This window comes from Barbus barbus, assembly GCF_936440315.1.
Source record: "Barbus barbus genome assembly, chromosome: 29".
Taxonomy (NCBI): Eukaryota; Metazoa; Chordata; class Actinopteri; order Cypriniformes; family Cyprinidae; genus Barbus; species Barbus barbus.
In genome coordinates, this window is record NC_136757.1 from 11,550,152 (window position 1) to 11,559,139 (window position 8,988).

Here is an 8,988-nt window from a genome sequence, read left to right on the forward strand (position 1 = left end):
GTCAACATTTAATATTAAAATTAATATACTTAATAAATAGATTAGGAACACATTCTGATCAATGACAGAAATTAGCCTTACTATCATAAGGTGATTGTTGACTCCTTAAAGTATTTTTAACCCATGTAATGCCATTTTTAACTTTATTAAATGTTTGTCATATGTTGTGCCAAAAATAGATTTATTAACTTTTTGTAAAAAAAAAAAAAAAAATTAATTAAACAATAAATTAATTTAAAATAATAAGATACAATCAGGAAGGCCTGAAATCAGCATCAACAATTAATCTTTGCACGGAACCGAAGAGCACAAATGTGGAATATTTACAGACTTTTTAACAAGACTCAGAGGTGGCATTAATACATTTAAGGGGAGACACTGCAGGCAAAAAAATAATAATTTTCATGCACCTGTCAAATTTGAGATTTGGGCTTTTTGGTTTTTCATAAAGTATTTTTTCAGACTAGTGGAAAGAAAACATCCAAAAGACACTGTTAAGTGTTTCTTTTATAGCACTTTATCTATTTGTGTCAATAGATTTAAATTACAATACATATTTTTAAAGGCCGTTTTCTCAAAATGAGTTTTCTCTCCAACATTGAGCCATATATCTCCACTTCAGTAGCACTTACACACACCAAACTTTACATCTTTATTCCTGTCTATATCCTGAAGGTTTTTACAGAGGGATTTGTTCATATATCATTTGCTTGATTATATACAACATTTTATTCCCCCAAAAATTGTGAAAATGTATTGTTTTCTGTCTGTTGTAAGTATTTTCTGAATTATGGAGTGACAAAATGAGATACCCAAAATTCCCTCTGTAAAAACTTTTGACTCTAATATGTCAATAAAATGAAATAAGAATTTCCAACTTCATCCAGTGTTTAGATTTTTGTTCTAGAAATGTATGCAAATTAGCGCATATTTCATTAAATAATGCCTCATTTGCATATTTAAACCTAACATTTTAGAAAGCTTGTAATACAAAAAAATGTTTGCAATTATCAATGTAATCAATCAACTAGGTACGTAAGGTGATAACTATTAGTTTCTTTTTTTTTTACCCTATTCACCTGCAGTGTCTCGCCTTAATAAAAACAATGTTATGAGATTGAATATAGAAATATTAAACAATTCAAATGTATACTTTAAAAATGAAACTCCCAGTAGGTGGCAGCAAGTCACTGTCTGTCACTGAATCATTCATCTAATCGATTCGTTCAAACGGCTGATTCATTAAGGAATGAAGCAAGTGACTCTCTTTATGAATGGGTCATTGAATCATTGACTCACTAGATTTGTTCAAAAACATTAATTTATAATCGAAACAGCGCTGTGTTTGCTTGGAGATGCGCAGCGGCTCAGCTGTGACTTTATTTCATCAACAAAATAGTTCTGAACAGATCAAACAAGTGTTCCTAAAATGTAAGTAGCTTTATATTAACTTTTGAATAAAATCAATAATGTATAAATCTGTTGTATACATTCAATTTCACTTTTGCAAACTCTTTATAATCATTAAGTTCATCACAATCTCACAAACTTCTGTTTTAGTGAATGAAGTTCTCTACACTGCACACTGAATCTATTATTTACATCGTCTCTACACTTTGTTTGTTACAATGAATGACAAACTGCAGTCTGCTTTCACGATCCGTGCAGCATGCCCAGCAATAGAGAAGCATTTCCATTGTCTGCAGTCTGCTCTTGATGGCCAATCAAAGACGGCATTGCCCAGCAAACCATACACACAAATATCCATAGACACAAATATCCCGCTACATTTTGTTTAGTCTGCTCTGCACTATGGTTTGTGCAGAACTGGGTTCGCTTTTGTAGTCTTTTGAATGGATAAAATATAGAAATCACTTTAATTTTCAAATAAATCTAACCAGTTGGAAATTAAATGCCGTCCCCCCTCGAAATTCACTCCCCGGACTCCGTCCCCCCCATTTCCAGCCCTGGCTGTATCACTGAACAAAATTGCAGAAGTACAGGTACATCTAAAAAAATTAGAATACCGTGAAAAACTGCTTTTTTTTGTAACTTATTTCAAAAAGTGAAACTTTCATATATATTTTACAATCATTGCATGTAAAGTAAGGCATTTCAAAAGTTTTTTGTTTTAATTTTGAAGCCTTCAGCTCGTCTGGATTGTTGGATCGACTGTTTCTCATCTTTCTCTTGAAAATATCCCATATATTCCATATGGGGTTCAGGCATGTTGCCTGGCCAATCAAGCACAGTAATATCATGGTCAGCAAACCACTTGGAAGTGGTTTTGGCACTGTGGGCAGGTGCTAAAGTCCTGCTGGAAAAGCCAATCAGCATCTCCAAAAAGCTCATCAGCTGATGGAGGCATAAAGTGCTCTAAAATCTCCTGATAGACGGTTGCATTGACTTTGGACTTGATCAAACACAATGGACCAACACCAGCAGACGTCACGGCACCCCAAATCATCACTGACTGTGGAAACTTCACACTGGACTTCAAGCAGTTTGGATTCTGTGTCTCTCCACTCTTCCCCCAGACTCCAGACATTGATTTCTAAATTAAAAGCAAAATTTACTTTTATCTGAAAAGAGGACTTTGGACCACTGAGCAACAGTCCAGTTCTTTTTCTCCTTAGCCCAGGTAAGATGCTTCTGACATTGTTTCTGTTTCAGAAGTGGCTTGGTAGCCCTTTTCCTGAAGACATCTGAGCATGGTGACTCTTGATGCACTGACTCCAGCTTCAGTCCACTCCTTGTGAATTTCTCCCAAGTGTTTCAATCAGCTTTGCTTGACAGTATTCTCAAGCTTGCGGTCATCCCTGTTGCTTGTGCACCTTTTCCTACCCAAATTCTTCCTTCCAGTCAACTTTGCATTTAATATGCTTTGATACAGCACTCTGTGAACAGCCACACCTTTCAGTAATGACCCTCTGTGACTTTACTCTCTTTGTGGAGGGCGTCAATGTTTGTCTTCTGGACCATTGGCAAGTCAGCAGTGTCCCCATTATTGTGGTTTCAAAGAACAAGAGATACCCAGAATGTATACTGTTTGGATGGTCATTTATTGAAACTCAAATGTAAATATTAAAATATTTTGAGATACTGATTTTTTATTTTCATGACCTGTAAGCTCTAATCATCAAAATGAAAACAAAAAAAACTTTTGAAGTGTTTTACTTTACATGTAATGAATCTAAAATATATGAAGGTTTCACTTTTTGATATAAGTTACAAGAAAAAAATAACTTTTTCACCCTATTCTGAGATGCACCTGTATTACAAGGGAATAATCTCTTTGATTTGTGGTCTCACCAAACATGTAAAGGGTTTGTTTGCTTTTCATTATTCATGGGGAAAAGAGGAATTCCACACAGAATGTTGAAAAGCAACATTTGCGCAGGCACATCCATACTGCAGTGTTGATATAGATACTCACAACACATACACATTTGTATAGTGTGCTGACTTGAATAGATCCTTTTGATTGGCACTGCAGCATACATCCTGTTGGTTCATTATTGGTCCAATGAGGGGATGCACTGTCAATAGAGAAATAATTTTGTTTTTGCATTAATTTGCATTTCCTTCTAGCTTGTTGCTTGACTGAGTCAAAGTACCTCATTCAGAAGACTGGCATGAATAGTGCAATAAAAGCCAGGTAAGACATTTTATAATACTTTATTTAACAGACACAGAATCCTTCTATGTAAATGTTATTTGAGCATAATTCCATCAATGAATACCTGTTTAGCAGTAATAGCTTTGTCTTTTATAACTTACACTAACATAAATGAAATGATCACAAGAAACTTTTAAAGTGAGTTTGGTTTGATAAAATTACAAAATCATTGCTTTGGGCAGTTAAGTTAACATCACTAAAGTCTTGTATTAACTTGATTATACATCTAATATGGATTTCTCTTTAAGATTTTTTGGTGTGTTGATTTCACTAAGGCCTGTGTACAATTGCTTTTATTTATTGTTTTATTTATTATTTTTATGTGCAACTGCATATGACTCTTATCTGGTCAACATTTTATTTCATCATTATATTATTTAATGATATTTTAATTATAGTATTTTAATGATATTTTTAGGTGGGGACAACCCTCAGATTGGGTAGGTCCTGAACCCAAGGATAGGTCCTGAAGAAATCAGTGATTAGATTAAAATTTATGTTTGTATATCACCTTTCATAATACATTGCCAGGCGTTGCAGTGGTAGATCCATGTGGCTTAAATGCACAGAGGATGTTGATTAATGGAAACACGTGTGAATTAATCACAAAACATGGAAACTATACTAGCGAACAGAACTCAGGCAAAGCAGAACAAGGAACAGACTAAATGGGAAACAAAAATTTACTAAAAATGTTACATGCATTTATACTGGGTCAAAAGAGAAATCACCAAAGGAGCTGGATCACAGAGGTCCCATGATGGTGAAAAAGACAGGACAAAGCAAAGACTCCCTTTTAGACCGTGAGTTATACTACAGTATACATATATAAGTCAACCTGTACATATTTACAACATCATAATCTCTTTTTTCTAGTCAGTAATGATGGCCCATCAAAGTCAATAAATAATGCCAGACTGTCAGATGACAATGAGATTTTACATGTTCAACATCTGAATGTGGTGGGTATGGCATTGTGAAATAAACTAACATTAAGTCATTATGAGCTCAGAGGTCAATGTTGGTGTTATAAGTGGTAAATGTGTCCTTGATCTGAAAATGGAATGGTATGCTTAAAAGGTGTATATTTCAAACATCATTGACTGATTGATTGATTGGCATCTTTGTAATAATCAACATTTTCCACCCAGACAATATAAATGAAAACCAAAGACCATCCTATAATAGAGGGGATGAGAGACCATCCTATAATAAGTGTGAGTATTTAAATGACCACAATGAAACACATGACATAACAACATACTTTTTTTTTTTTTTGGTTGTAATTTCTAGTGAAAAAAAATAAAATAAAAAGTTATTTTAAACTTAAAATAAAAATATATTTACTTTTTTAAAATAAAAAGTAAATTGCTCCTTTATTAAGAGAATCTCTGGCATCACGCATGCATCTCAATCTTCCCATTTATTGCCTCTCATCAGCTTAAGCAAACAGTATGCATGTGGGTTCGGTCCAATTAGATAATTCTGAAGAAGATCTACCCCAAATAATAATAGTTTTCACCTAGGAAATTACCTGTGAGTTTGAATGTAATTTGAATTCTGAATTTGGTCCCACATTATATTAAGTGGCCTTACTATGCACTTACATCAGAAATTAGTACATTGTACTTATTGTGTTCATATTGTATTGCAAAACACTTCAGCTGCTATTGAGGTGGGAAACGGGTATAGGTTAAGGACAAGTTTAGTGGTATGGGCAGGTTAAATGGTGGGTTAAGGTGTAAGGGATGGGTCAGCAGTGTAATTATAAATTAATTACAGATGTAATTACATGTAGGTATTTTTAAAATACAAGTACAATGTAAAAACATGTATGTAGACAATAAGTGCATTGTACTAAAATATTTTTATTTAAAAGTAGTTAAGGCCACTTAATATAAAGTAGCACCCATAATTTATTTTCATGCTTTTTTATTTTTATTTATTTCAAAGATTGCATCCGCTTTTCCTTTCCTTGTGTCCTGAGATGGGGGCCTGGAAACAGAAATAATTTACAGAGCAAACTTCAGTAAAAAACACATGAAAAACCTTACATCAGTAATGTGTTAATGTGTTGTCCATTGAATTTAAACAATTATATTTTCCTCGCTTTTAAGTCAACTGAACAGTTTGCGTTTTGTTTCACTGTTATTTCTTGTGTTTCAACATTTGTGCATGTGTCTGACATAGTAATGTCACGCATAATAGTGTGAGACATATGATTTAATAATAATAATAATAAAATAGATTTAAGATTGAAATGAGTTTGTCCAAACATACTGTATTTCATTATCCAGAAAATGAGTGGTCAAAAACCACACTAGACCCAAAGCACATGAAGAAAAATACAATGTGATCTTCCAAACAAAGTCAAGCGCTATTATGTGAGGACAGGTGGATAAACTTCAGTATAAGATAACAGGAAATCAACAAGCAAAAAAAAAAAACAAATCTTTCAGATCTTTTAACAATTGAAGGTACAATCACCAAATTCTCATGGTTTTTGCTCAAACAGGTGATGTAGATACATTGCAAAATGATAGTAAATAGCACAGATAGCCTACAGAAAAATCACAACAGGTAATGTAATTAAAGTTAGCATGTAAAATTTTGGCAATAATGTTCATTTATTTATTAAGGTGGTAGTACATTCCGACCGATTTATTTTGTTCTGAACGATGCGCTGCCTATATTAGAAAGAAGCTACAGGACATCAGATTAACAGGACAGGTAAAACTAAAAGTGGGACATTTTGAGAAGAACATAGGCTACGTCATTTTTGGCCTAAGGTAAATTACATTACAGCCATGCAGAGTAACACAAAATAAATGAATTGCATAACTTCCTGTAGCTTATCTTTAAATAAAGTCGAAGTCAGTGTGGGAACGTGTTCCTCCATTCCGTTGTTTATTTTTCACGCGTTGTGAAGGCGCGTAAAACATTGATAAGCAAGTCTCTTAGGTCGCTGTAGAAGTACAAATATAATGTTTTTTAAGTAAGCAATTGAGTTCATTTCCATACTATGGCAAGCGAGTGAGCGAGATAATTTTAAATGTAAATAGAATTTCCAGAACTTCCATAGCAACACAATTAGAATATTGATCAAGCAGAACTAAGTGTGATGTCACAAGTCATGTTTGTAAACAGAACTTATTTAAGGCCTTTTGCGAGTTTGTTCGAACAACCGTAGACTGCAGCAGATCAGAGTTGTTCAGGTAAACAGTGACTGAGTACAAGATGCTTATGGATGAGATAGAAGAATTGCAAGTAAATACAGCAAGCCCTTTACTAAGTGGGGAACCCCCAGCATTGGAAGAACCCCCAAAACCGCGTGGGTATTCTGTATACGAGCGGTGGCTACCCTACACGCGAGGACTAAAACCTGACCTTGCACTGAGAGAGAAGGCCCTCTTTAAACAACAGTGAGAGAGATGGGCTCCATACCTGAATGGAGACACTGACTGGAAAGAAGAGAAAAAATGGTGGCAGTCAGATTGTATTGATAATGTGCTTTATGTAACCAGTCCAGTTTACGCATCAATATTATGCAGACTTGCATTCAAAAAAGTATTCACATAAATGTATGTGCTTTTATAGGGTGACCAGACGTCCCCGTTTTCTAGGGACAGTCCCAGTTTTTAGTGCCCTGTCCCCGAGTTGTATGTTCATGTAAGCATGCATATTATATAAAATGCACATTACCAATTATGCACAAGTATGTGCTAAAGCTGCACATTATGTGCTTGAAACATGTGCATTTAAAAATGCACATTCATTGCCAGTTAGGCACACTTTAAAAATGCACAAAAATGTGGGCATTAAAAATGTGCATTAAACGTGCATAGTACAAAATATGTGAATTAAATTGTGCCTGCTAAAATGTGCAAAACAAAAGGTCTAATAATATTTATTCTATCATTTAATATTTCCTAGTGTTGTTATATATGGCTTGTATTTCAAAGTTCTACATGTATATAATCTCCAATGATTATTTAAAAAATACTAATTTACTTTTAAGTCAACAGGATTACATATTACACTGACCAGTCTTTAAAAGCACATGCTCTAAACATAATGATAATGATGATCATTTTAATGGCAAATTAGGTAAAGGCATAATACATTTAAACATACCAAATCAACTAAGCACATTAAGCTGTGAATACATTGCATTTGCAAACATCAAATTTCATTATTACTTAAAAAAAATACCATTAGTTTCAGCCAAAATAAATGTTATTGTTACTACAGTAATACTGTAGTTCAAAGTTTCTGAAAGATGTATCAGCAATATAGTGAGTGTAAAAATGGAGACAAATCCTGTAACCAGCAGGAGGGGCCCTTTCACAATGTTGGCCCACACAAAATATTATTATAGTATATCGAATTCTATCTATAGCAATAAAAAAGACAGGATTGTTTCTTTAATTTCTATAGGGTAAATTAGGGTAAAATATTTTTTTTATTCTTTTGAATACAGATGGCTCAAAACACTTGATGAATGGCTGTGGTAGTTTTAATGCTCTCATTCTGTCATTTCATCTAAAAACACTTGTGAGATTTAGTCAGTTAAAACTGTTTTTGAGGTTAATTGATCTAATTTTGTGTCTCTGGAAATTAATGATGTGTGATATCGTATTATGTTGAATATCAAAGTTTATTTGTTAATGGGGGATTTGTGGACAGATGAATGTTTCTATGTTTGTGGGCTTAATTGAAAAGATAAAAATTAGTCCTTTTGGGTAGGATGCACAAAAGAACTGAAGTGGCATTCTGTTACTATTGCAATTAGATTTAGGCATATTCGCTTTTCATACAAATCTATTTAGGCATGTAGGCATGGTCAAGATGATCTGCGGACGTTCAAACGAATGACGCAGCATCAGAATGAGGAAAAAAGGTGATTTAAGTGACTTTGAACGTGGCATGGTTTGTTGGTGCCAGATCTGACAATTTCAGAAACTGCTGATCTACTGGGATTTTTTTTATCTCTAGGGTTTATAGAGAATGGTCCGGAAAAAAGAGAAAATACTGTATACAGTGAGCAGCAGTTCTGTGGGTGAAAATGAATTGTTGATACCAGAGGTCAGAGGAGAATGGCCAAACTTGATCAATTTGAGCTAACCAAGCGAGCTCACCGAAACTGGACAATAGAAAATTGGAAAAAGGTTGCCTGATCTGATGAGTCTCGATTTCTGCTGCGACACTTGGATAGGGTCAGAATTTGGTATTTTTTCTTGGAGCACTTTAGCTCCTTTTGTCAAATCAATATGGACCAAAATCACTGAGGAATGTTTCTAGAATCTTGC